This window comes from Peromyscus californicus, unplaced genomic scaffold, assembly GCF_007827085.1.
Source record: "Peromyscus californicus insignis strain IS unplaced genomic scaffold, ASM782708v3 Scaffold_15__1_contigs__length_86483966, whole genome shotgun sequence".
Lineage (NCBI taxonomy): Eukaryota > Metazoa > Chordata > Mammalia > Rodentia > Cricetidae > Peromyscus > Peromyscus californicus.
Genome location: NW_026294447.1, coordinates 57,356,498 through 57,367,430, shown reverse-complemented (window position 1 = coordinate 57,367,430; position 10,933 = coordinate 57,356,498). Strand labels below are relative to the sequence as shown.

General features: G+C 53.1%; 1 long non-coding RNA gene across 1 annotated transcript; it reads right to left on the bottom strand.

Annotated features, from left to right (window-relative positions):
• Nucleotides 1–3,550: 3,550 nt before the first annotated feature.
• LOC128110921 (uncharacterized) lies at nt 3,551–10,564 on the bottom strand. Its single transcript, XR_008218383.1, has 2 exons — nt 9,461–10,564; nt 3,551–8,308 (listed from the first exon to the last, which is right to left on the bottom strand). It is a non-coding gene; the product is annotated as an uncharacterized LOC128110921 (long non-coding RNA).
• Between the last annotated feature and the right edge of the window lie 369 nt (nt 10,565–10,933).

Here is a 10,933-nt window from a genome sequence, read left to right as displayed (position 1 = left end):
CTGGCATTAGCCCTGCCCGCATAAAGCCCCCCTGCCCACCCGAGGATGGCTATTCCAGCTGCCCCCAGCCCAAAGAGGGCCACCTCCAGGTGAAGAGTAGCTTTGGGTGGGTCGTGGACAAATCCTCTTCTATGGAACGGAATGGAGGGCAGCTGTCTGTGCTTGGGGTAGACCGCCATGTTTGGCAGGACTGGATGCGGGTAGACAGGAAGTGAGGACCTGCATACAGCAGGCACGTAGTTAAGTGGTGTAGCCTCAGGGGGTGGGGGTGGGGGTCAGCCACCTTCAACTCTCCAGGCAAGCTCTGAGAGCCTGGGTCTCCTTTTCCTCAGCTATGAAGGGGGCATTAATCCACAGAGGAGAGGGAGCATTGTGCCTACAGGAAGCCCCTCACAGCCAGCCCTTCCTGCCTTTGCCCTTCATGCCCTGGAACAGGAAACTTCCTCTCTGGAAAGGCAGACACTGGCCTTGTCTTTTGAGGACTCACGTCTCATGAGAGGTGCATACTGGGTCTGGCTCAGTGGGACCTACTGAAATCCCCAAATGTTAGCTTTTCAGGGTTCACCTGTACCTGCTTTCAGGGGACACCCATGGCACTCTGTCCAGGGATGAGGACTAATGAGCACCACTTCCTCTGGAGCACTGGAGACCACAGCCTTCCCTGCCTGGTCTTCCTTCAGTGCTCCCTTTGTGGGGAACCCTTCCCCAGTAGTGATCATCCAAAAATGGTTTCGATAATTGAAAGAAGGGGTTGCCTCCGGAGGGGTCTGCAAACCCTTTTTTCTCCACAAGCCTCTTAGCCCTGGGAGCTAGCTGGGATCCTGACTTGGGGTGAGGAGTTGGGTGGAAAGAGCTCCCTTTAAATCTGGGCCTCCCGACCCTCTGCCTGTCATTCTGGTCCAGCTAGTCAGAGGGTCAGGGGTGGGGGTGGGGAGATCTTTGTTGTCTAAAAGGACAGAGGGATTATCTGCCACTGGGCCTTCAGCCTCCTTTCTGCCCTCCCTGAAGCTGCTGACAGCCCTGCCTCCCTGGGGAGCTGCAGGACAGCCTTCCTGCTTTCTGTGACCTCCATGAAGAAAAATTCATCCCCGGATGGCTGAGCAATCCAGGCGGGCCCTAGAAAAATGACATTGAGTCACCTGGGCCCTCATTGCGCTGACAGCCATAGATGCACTGGGCCGCTAATTAGCTCTTACAGGAAAGGGCCAGATCTGTCACCTTCCTCCGGAAGTACCAGGCAGGATTAGCTGCTGCTCTTGGTGGCTGGAGCCTCCTCCCAGGGCAGGGAGACTCGGAGGGATTCCTGTGAGGAGTGGGAAGACAGCTGTCCTCCCACCGGAGAATCTCACTTCCGGGAATTTGTCCTGGTGGAACAACCCAGCCAGAAAGCGGAGCTGCACATGAGCATATCCCTTCCGGGATTATTTATAAAGTCCAGCCTTGAAAATGCCTCTGGTACCCAGCACTGGGGGACGGGGGAGCAGTCAAGACCCTGGCCGGCTTACCAGTCATGGAGTTACGACCATGAGGAGAGACATGGCCATGGTGTGGGGAGTCACTTTGTCACCCCAATATCTGAACTTGCACATCTCAGCCAAGCCTGCCTTTGCCCTAAACACACCTATTTCTGACCCAGTGATCCACATAAGGGAGCTGGTCACTCAGCTCCCTGCTAATGCTTATCCTCACATCTGACAACTCCGTTTAAATCACAGTTTCTAGAATGCATTTAGACCTTGAGTCTTAGCGGCGTTTGTCAAATGGACCTAGCATCAAGCCTCTTGTGCCTGGCTGGGTGAGGCCCTTCTCTCCCTATCCCCTCCCCCCCCCCCCCCCCGGCCCCATCCCCAGGCCACCCCAGTCAGCTCTGAGGCCATCCTGACACCTGGGAGCTGGGTAAGGTGTGTGACATTTCAGCACCATCTTTTCTGGCCAGAGTCAGAGGTATTCCTGGGGTGGGAATGGTGTCTTGGTGTCTATGAGCTACAGATGTGTAGTAGAGGGCCCTGTGGCCAGGGTCCACCTAAAAGCAGCAGCTGGACTAAGCTCCATAGGAAGTACAGACCAGGTTCCTGCTGGAGCCACTAGGGTCTTGGTGGAGTGGGCAAGCAGAAGGGGACATCAGATGGGTGGTTATGTGCAGCCAGCTGAAGGTACAGTGGGGTGGGGGAGGGGGCGAGGATAGGAACCTCAGAGACGCAGCTCCTGCACTTTTCTAAGCACATTGGTTGAGAGAGTAGATGGAAATGGAGCCGCACATCCCTCCTGGGATAGGTCCCTTCTTAGTGTGGCTCAATATCAGTGTGCCCACTGCAGGAGCTACGGCAGGATGGTGCTTCCCGGAGATGGTGGCCTTTCCAGCTGTGCACCATCTCCACCAGCTCTCCCTCAGGCTCCCGGGATGGAATTGTGGGGTTGCCAGCACACGTGTCTTCCCAAAGCCCCAGCAGATGCCAGCGCTTCTCCTGGACAGGAGAGGGAGCCTCCAGTTCTCAAAGTCCAGTTCTGAGCTTGTTCTGGCTTGTTCTGGGCTGCACTCTCCGCCTGCCCCTGCCTGTTTTTAACATGTGAGCAAACGTGTGGTGGGGGAGACCTGTCATAGGCCCCCAGACACCCCGCTGAGCCCTAGTTTCTCTACTTCCTGCTGCTGGACTATTATAATCAGTTCCTACGGGGACATGCTTGAGCATAGCTTCATTTACCCAGGTGTTTTGATAGCATGTTCAGAGTGCTTTATCAGATTTGAATAGCCATCCAGGTGGGGGCACCCTCCAGCAGGGTGGCTTGAGGGGCCTGACTGAGGGTCAAATTCAGGGTTTCCCGTTCTAAAAAGCCCCTAGTCCTCATTTGATTGGCATATCTCAGCCCAGAGCTAGATTTTGTTATTAAGTTATGTTTTATATATGCATGATTTATATGTACAACAAATATATATATGTAACTATATATATATATAGAGAGAGTATAAATTATGTATATACAAGGATGCAGGTTTAGCTTGACATAACATTTTCCTAGCTGGCCCAAAGCCACATGTTCAAGTCCCAGCACCCCAAAAAACAAAATAAAACCTGTTATTTAGCTGGGCATATTCCTGCAAGATTGTGATCTAACACTCAGTGGGCTGAGGCAGGCGACTCACAAGAACAAGACTGTCTCAGAACAACATTTAAAAAATGGCAATGGTTGCCGGGCGGTGGTGGCGCATGCCTTTAATCCCAGCACTCGGGAGGCAGAGGCAGGCGGATCTCTGTGAGTTCTAGGCCAGCCTGGTCTACAGAGCGAGATCCAGGAAAGGCGCAAAGCTACACAGAGAAACCCTGTCTTGAAAAACAAAAACAAAAAAACAAAACAAAACAAAAAGGCAATGGATACAGCTCAGTAGCAGACCGCTTCCTAGCATAGGATCAAAGTCTTGGGATCAATTCCGTGCGTGCGTGCGTGCGTGCGTGCGTGCGTATAAAATGTGGAAGTCTCTGCAAACATCAGAGCCAGTAGTAGAGTAACCATCTGAGGCAAGAAGAAATCCAACACGACTCAGTAGCCGGTATTGGTTCAAACGTTCTGACACGGGCAGTTTATTTTGGCATGTTTAAGCACTGTACAATTTGTTTCCTGGTGTAACACAATCCCGTGTGCACAATGAGGCATAAATACATTGAAATCCTTCTCAAAGTACAAGCCACTTCTTCCCTGAAGATGGGTTCTATAGATAAACACATAAGGGCCTAGGGGAGGATCTGCCGTGGTCTCAGTCACACAGTGCAGAGGTCTAGACTATTAGCTACTTCCGGTTCTGCCTGTGGGAGCCTGCGGGAGCCAGGTCTGGCTTAGACCTACAGATAGTCCAAGGGTCACCTAGGCTATTAGTCACCTCCATTCCCAGCCTTCTGGGTGGAAAACAGGTTATACATCTCTTTGAAGACAACAACCCTGCGTGTTTAGCATTCCTGGTTTCCCTAATGCTTATCCATGAGCATAAGGACTTTTGTATATAATGTACTATAATTTTTTCCCTGCCTTTCTATTCTCTACATTCCATGGTGTCCCCACTCCTGGTCCCTCTCACCTCTCCTGTCCCATGCCTCTCCAGAGGGTTTTCTCCATGTGTCAGTGAGCAGCTGGCCAGGGGGTTATGATTAGGGAAAGTTATTCATGACAGTCACGAAATGGCTGGGGACAGTTTCTTATACAATTGTTTGTTTCTGCTCAGAGGCTAATGCATTCACTTACCCTTAAACGGTATTTAGGCTTTTTTTTTTTTTTTTTTTTTTTAAATCTAAGCCCCATGATGTTACTGCCAACTGCTCTACTCTGACACCCTGGGCCCCTCTAAGCCATGTTCCAACCCTCTGGGGTTCCTTTGCTGCCTCAGGTAGGGGCTCCCCCTGCCCATGACTTTCAACTCCTAGAGAAATGCACACTCCAAAAGCTTCCTGGAAGAATTGCTTTTTATTTTTCTGGGACCTTGCATCACTGGAAATGCTTATGATCTGTCTTCCACTAGGCAGACCCTTTCCAGGAGCCAAATTCAAGCAGGAAATCTTTTTCTCACATTTTCAAGGCAGCTGGCTGATCTGTGGTCACTCAGCTTCCAGTGTCCTTGAAACAATGCCAGGCTTTATACATTTGATTTTAAATCATTTTCAGTGTTTCAAGAATGAAATTATACAAACTGGCATGGTGGTGGATGTCTTTAGTCACAGCATTCTAGTGACAGAGGCAAGCAGATCTCTGAGTTTGAGGATAGCCTGGTTGACAGAGCAAGTTCTAAACAAACCCCTCCTCTCCCGGGCCAGAGCTGTTTTTCTGACCCCTGGATTCTTCAGTGCTCTCCATGGGAGTATTTGTAAATAAACAGTATACTCCTGACTTGCTGCCCACCCCTCCCCAACAAGCCCAGAATGACCTTGCACTTCAGATTCTTCAGTCTCCACCTCCAGAGTACCGGGATTTTAAGTGTGCAACACCATGTCAATTTATGTGGTACTGGGGCCTGAAGCCAGGGGCTTTGTGTATGCCAGACAAGTGCTCTACTTAACTGAACCTCGTCTCCAGCTTGGCGTGTGTGAGAACGAGGCTAGCGAGAGCACTCAAGAGGGTAATGTTACTTGCCACCAAGCCTGACCACCGAAATTCGATCCCCTGGACCCACATTGTGGGAGAATCCTACTCCTGCCTCTGACCTCCACACAGGTGTGCATTTGATCAAAGTCATTTTAAAGACATTAAACACGTGTGCAAATGTCTTCCTCTCCCTCACACCTTTGATCACATGGGTACCCAACAGGTTCCTGCAGCTGAGGATCCCATTACCCTGGTGTCTTGTAGTTAGTTCATGGAGCTGGCTGGAGAGTCTTGTCATTCTGACTCTTGACCTTTGTGTCTCTCATCTCCCACCCCCCTGCCCCATTTCTAGGATCTTCTCACTCCTGACGCTCTGAAATTCTGCAATATGCCCAAGATGCTCCTCCTCTTCTGTGCTGGCCCTTTCCTCTGGGATCCTGTGTCCATGAGCCCCTGGTAGTTTGGTATATGGTTATTTCTTTCATGTCACAACCCTGGCTACGGAGCAACAAATCAGGGAATGTGATAAAGATGGCAGCCGACATTACCAACCCTAGTCCCTCCCCTCTCACTAGATACTGGCATCCTAGGCAGCATATTTGGGAGCACTTGAGGGAATCTGAACATCTTTAGGCGAAGTGTTCTAGAGCAGTTCCCAACCTTCCCGATGCAGTGACCCTTTAACACAGTTCCTCATGTTGTGGTGACCCCCCAACCAGAAAATTATTTTGTTGCTACTGCATAACTGTAATCTTGCTACTGTTATGAATTGTAATGTAAATATCTGTATTTTCTGATGGTCTTAGGCAACTCCTGTGAAAGGGTCCTTTGACACCCAAAGGTGTCGAGACCTACAGGTTGAGAACTGCTCTAAAGACACTTAGGGAGGGCTTGCCCCTCCCTCCACCAAACATGGGTGTGTCCCCTTCCAGCTTGGTCTGACGCCAGGGAACATCCCTGGCTAGAGCACCCCAGTCCTCTATATTGGAGTTATTCCCAGATATTCAAGTGGCATTGGTCTGGGGCAGGGTTTTGGGGCTGCATTTCATGAGCTTTTCAGGACTGAGACCTCTGGGGCTGATCTGTCACCTTGCTGCTGTGGTACCTTGATTTGCTGACACAGGTTCTAGGAACCTGGGATGCCAAGATGGAATGTTTCACTGCATCATGGTCCTGGTGTTGGGTCTCTGTCGGAGGGACCCTGCTTATGACTGAGGACCCAGCTCACTGTAGGTTTTCAGAGTTTCATGAACACACCTTCTAGTCCAGGCTCTGGAACATTCATCAGTATGCCCTCCTTCCATCCCACCCCCCTTTCTAAGCAAGCAACACCCGCCTGTCTCACAGTATGGTCTAGGGTTGGAGTTTCCCTTCTTTTTTTTTTTTTTTTTTTTTTTTTTGGAGTTTCCCTTCTTATGGTCCAAAGCTTAGGTACAGATCTAGAAGCACAGAGGACAAGGTGTGTCTGTGACTGCCTAGGGCCACTCTGTGGTGTGAGGCCAGAAATACAGACTCTAAGGCCAGGCCATTCTGCTTTCCTTAATTTTTTTTTTTTTTCCAACCTGGTTCGAAGGTTCTATGTTGAGAACTGGGGAACAAATGGTAAGCAAACACTGGACGTTATGGACTTCTCTGGCCAGCTGGGGGTCAGGGGTCAACTTCTTTCCAGCCCAGCCTCACACAGGGCAGGGCATAAGACCTGAGGTGCTGGAGAAGTTATCCGATGCACTGTTGCTATTTCAAATAGGAGGGGCTGGGAGGGCTGGGCCTGGAGCCAGCAGAAGCCACATTAACAATTAAGGTCTTTGCCACTTTCATTCCATCCTCACGGCATGAAATATTCAGAGGAGCTGGGTCTCAGATCTCGTGTGTGTGTGTGTGTGTGTGTGTGTGTGTGTGTGTGTGTGTGTCGGACTGCTGGTTGTAGATTTGGGGCCTGAGGTAGCACCTGAGGCCCGGCATGCAGAGCATCTGGAAGCTGCAGGGTTGGGTGCTAGGAGCAGCTGCCAGCTGTCACAGACATACACAGAGCAGGACTCAAAAGGCTGCACTTGGAGCCTGGAACTTAACACCCAAGCAAACCCTGCTGCTGGACACTACCCTCGGAGTCTGGCAGCCACTGCTGTTCTCGGCAGCTGTGAGCCTCAAGGCTGGGCCAGTTGACATTCCCTCAGAGGAGGGGTGGGGTAACTAGATAACCCCTCCTCCTACCGGAGATTCCAGCCACTCCCTCCTACACCTCTTTCCCATTGGTAACTGTCCAAGTTACTCCTGGCCTTGGTTAGTTAGCGCTGGAGTACCTACAGTGTGGAAGGCTAGCGAAGGGAGGGTAATCTATCTACTCAGCTATGGGGAACTTGTCGTTCATGCTGGTTATTATTGCTGCTGTAATTGTCACCTCTCGGAGTCCCCGGCAAAGGATGGTGCTAACATGGATGGTCTCCACTCAGCTCCACCTCTCCATGCCCAGGCACATGCCTCCTTGAAACTGCTCTTCCATGGTTTGCCCCAGCCTCTGCTGCTCCATCCATCCACCTCTGCCAATCACCCCTCAGCTTTCAGGATTCAGCTTCCCCAGGAAAACTTTTCTCAGGCCCCAAGAGGCTGTAAGAGTGGTGTTTTCGCTTCACTCGTTGGTGGTACTTATGTACTGGAGCGTATATATGTGGTTGGTAAAACAAGCAATGAAAATGACCTTGTACTTCCTTTCTGGGACTCGGTTTTCCTCCCTTTAAAACAAGGGCCTCAAACTCAATGGGTCGTGCATGGAAGGGTCAATCATTCGCTTAGCAAACAGCTAGGGCTGCCAAAGCAGGTCTGAGCTTAGGCTTGCAGGCATGGAGAGGAATATGAACCCCTTGAACTAGCAGTGTGTGTGGGACTGCTTTTTTCAGACAAGATCTCATTGGGGGGGCCCCCGGTGGCCTCAGACTTACTATGTGGCTATACTGGACTCTGAGTGTTCCAGGGGGACACAGACATTTGTCCTGGAGAGCTTTTGCTCTGGGATGCTAGTTCGGTCCTGGGATCCTCTTCTCACCAAGCATGTGAAGCAAGGGGGGTAGGGTGGGGAGCAGCGAGCCACTTCTAAACCACCCAGCAGCACCAATGCTAGCACCTTCCCGAGCTCTCCCAGGAGGTCGTTATGGTCCTGGAGAAAAGCTTCCCGGCCAGTCGTGTAGAGATGGTTTGAACCACTGCTTGGATAAAGGTTTCCTTTTCTTCCACCGAAGCTGTCACCCTGGAGAATCAGAAGACAGAGACTGCAGGCCACAGGGACTCCACAAGGAGACATAATGGCTTCCACTAAGCCCAGGACAAATTGAATTGTCTCAGCAGTTTCCCTGGTGAGCAGAAGTGTCCCTCTTGGTGTGTGTTCTGCTCACTCGTCCCCTCCCCACCCCCCAAGGCTCTCTCTCTCTGAAGCAACTCCCCAACATAGTCTTTGCTCTGTGGGGAGCCTCCAGGGGCTTGCTAAATCTCGCTTCCTGGGGTGAAAACAGATCTTCAGCTTCCCAAGGCACAAGCTGTTTAAAGCCCTTTTTAAACCCAAACTGTGCTGGGCTGGACCTGCAGGAACATCAGACTCTACTCAGCTGACTCACCCTGGCCTCAGCACCCCTGGGGCTCATCTCCTCCCCACCCCTTTCTCCAGCTCATCTACCAGGAGGAAGGGAGGCGGGCTAAGAGGACCCAATCTAGCCCAACCAGTGTGGTTCCTAACCCTTGACACAAGAGCCAGAAGTGATCCAAGACAGCTTTCCTGCTTCAGGTCACACCTGGGCTTGCCCTTTGACCTCAGACCTCATAGTTCATCTTTTTTTTTGAGACAGAATCTCACTCTGCAGCCCAGGATGGCCTGGAATTCACAGAGCTTCCCCCTGCCTCTGTCTAGGATTAGTGACTTGCACCACCCATGGCTCTCTCTCTCTCTCTTATTACATTTATTTATTTGTTATTTATTTATTCGTTTGTTTGCTTTTGGTTTTTCGAGTTTTGAGACAGGGTTTCTCTGTGTAACAGCCCTGGCTGTCCTGGAACTCACAGAGAATCCGCCTGTCTCTGCCTCCGCCTCCTGAGTGCTGGGATCAAGGGCTTGCGCCTACATGCCTGTCACATTTATTTGTGTGTGAGGGTTTATGCATGCTATGGCCCACGTATGGGCGTCAGAGGACAACTTGAGGGAGTAGGGTCTCTCCTTTCATCACGTGGTTGTCAGGCTGGGCACCAGGCTCTTTCGCCTGCTGAGCCAACTCACCGGCCCCTCCTCTCCTTTGAACGGGCCACTAACAGGCTAACCCCTAAGGCCACTCTACTAGCTGTTCCCTCCACCCGGACAGTCTCCCCCCCCCCCCCCCCCCCCCCCCCCCCCCCCCCCCCCCCCCCCGCTTACCTTTGTCCTTGTTGCTCAGGCTCGGATCCAAGCTCCTACGTCCTAGTCCCTCCCAGAAAACAAGATCTAAGGCAACTGATTTCCCTGCATAGCGCTGCAGACAGCCTCACGGTGTCTTCTCACGTTATACTCTCCCTCCTCCCAAGAATGCCAAGTACCCTCAGAGGGCCGTGGCACCACCTCTGTAGTCTTGTCTGGGTAGAATTGCCCCGCGCTGAGGAAGGTGTGAGAGGGCGCACGCAGTGGTTCAGCAAACGGCTGAGTAACTGTAAAAGGGGACGTCAGCTACTGCGCGGGCACGCGCTCCAGGCCCTGGGTAGCTTACCCCCTGGGTAGTTTACCCCGGTGTGCCTGAGCCTGGGGTGGGTTATCTCTTTGCAGGTCCAGGGAAAACGCACCCTTCCCTCGGCCTGCCGACTGCAGAAGCGCCGTAAATGCGCTTTGGGGACTGGACTTACAGGCTGTAGGAAGATCCGAATGCCCCGCAATGATGCGGGGCGGGGGAAGGTTCTCCCTGTTGCTGTGCGCCTCTGGACCCCAGCTTTATGGCCGGGGTGGAAGACCTTCCCTCGCGTTTCCCAGGGGTTTCCACCTAGCGAACCAAAGATATTCCTCCAATCCCAGGGATTTAGCGGTTGCGTGTGCGAAGGGGCAGGGCTCCGAGAGCCGCTCCAGGAAATGGGCAGGGCCCAGGCCCCCTCGCCCCATCAGGCCAGGGGAAGAGGGATGAGATCTGTCTGTCCCTGAGATAAGGCTGGCAAGGTTCTACAGTCCTGAGCTAGGAGTGGAAAGACAGCCCCGCTGCGAGTGTAGGCAGGGAACCCAGGAACTGGGGCGGAGGAGGTCGGTGGCCCGGAAAGGGACAAAGAGCAGCTCTGCCCGACTCCCCACGTCAGGGTCCTATTGTTCCTCCTCTCTCGGACTGCACCGAACTCTGGTGCTCTCAGGAGGGAGGAAGGGAGCTGCGCCCACCCGGTGGGCATTTGTTTATTAAGAATGAGAAAGGGAGGGTCAGCGACGCGGGCCCGATAGGGGGACGCGCATTTTCGCGCGTCGCCTTTAAGGGAAGCCCTACCCTACCTTTCCCACCGGTCCCCGCCACCCCCCAGCCCTACCTGCATTTTAAAACCGCCTTGTAGTCCTGGGATTGGCCCAGGCCGCGTCCTCCGGGCGCAGAAACTTGAACCGGGGGGAGGAGGGTGCCTGGCCCCACGGTTGGACGAAACCATCTTTGCGGCATCCCCCGCGCGCGCCCCGCCCCTCCCGCACACCCCCAGACAGGCCCAATCAGAACGGCGGGGAGGCGGGACCACGGCTCGAACGCGCCTCTGGCAGGGCGCCCGGCGGGCCGGCGCACCGCGTAGGGGAACCTCGGGGGCCGGCCGTGCCGTCGCTTACCTCCCTCTCGGAGGCGGGGCCCGACTGCGGCGCCCCGCCCCCTCTCCGCCCGGGGTGGGCGGGGCGGCTGGGGCT